Raw genomic sequence first — 959 nt, 5'->3', positions numbered from 1 at the left:
AAGATGATGATGATGATGATGATGATGATGATGATGATGATGATGATGATGATGATGGTGACAGGGAACTTCTTGCTTCGAGCTTCTTGGGATCGATATCTTGCTGGACGAACATCTCAAACCCTGGCTGCTGGAGGTTGAAAACTTGCAAGACGATTTCAAGACTGACAAGAAACATCTCAGATCAATCACTCCCCCTCGTTTGGATGTGACAACGACGTTGACAGGAGGGTGAAACTAGAGGTCAAGTTGCTGTATGAATGAGTCTATCACCTTACCTCCATTGGGCATCTCCCTCCCCTCTTCCTCCCTCTGCGCATTTTTGAACTTGTTGTCTCCACTCCACCTCACAAGGGTCAGACTACATCCTCATAACATGCCGAGGGGCCACCTCTTGGTGTGCCGACTCTAGGCTTCTGTTTGTTTCTCCCTCCTCCCTCATCAGCTATTCTCCTCCCTCTCGTTCTCTCCTCTCCAACCCTGCTTGTCCTCCTCCTCCTTCTCGTCCTGCTCCTCCTCCTCCTCCTCCTCCTCCTCCTGCTCTTCCTCCTCCTCTCGTTTCAACTCCTCCTTTGACTTGTCTCGTCCTCTTCCTTCCTTTCTCCTTTCTGAAATGTTTCCTGCAGCTCTTGACCGACACCCTCAAAATTCTCAACCTGTCCTCAAAGCACAAGAAAATCCTTAGACGCCAGGTGATTTCAGTCCATGTTCCCTCCCTCTCTCCTCCCCCTCCTGGTCTTCCTCCTGCTCCTGCTCCTGCTCCTCCCTCCTCTTCATCTTCCACCACAACTTCCTTCTCCTGCTTCTCTCGGTCCATCGTTTCTCCGTCGCTGCCCTCACGTTGTCGTAGGAGCGCAATGAGTCTGCATCAAGACTTTATGGAGCAGCTCCTCAGAGATCTTCTCTCAATGCTGCCAATAAGGTTCTCCTCCTCCTCCTCCTCCTCCTCCTCCTCCTCC

This window comes from Guillardia theta (assembly GCF_000315625.1).
Source record: "Guillardia theta CCMP2712 unplaced genomic scaffold GUITHscaffold_257, whole genome shotgun sequence".
NCBI classification, from domain to species: Eukaryota; class Cryptophyceae; order Pyrenomonadales; family Geminigeraceae; genus Guillardia; species Guillardia theta.
This window is presented reverse-complemented; position numbering follows the sequence as displayed.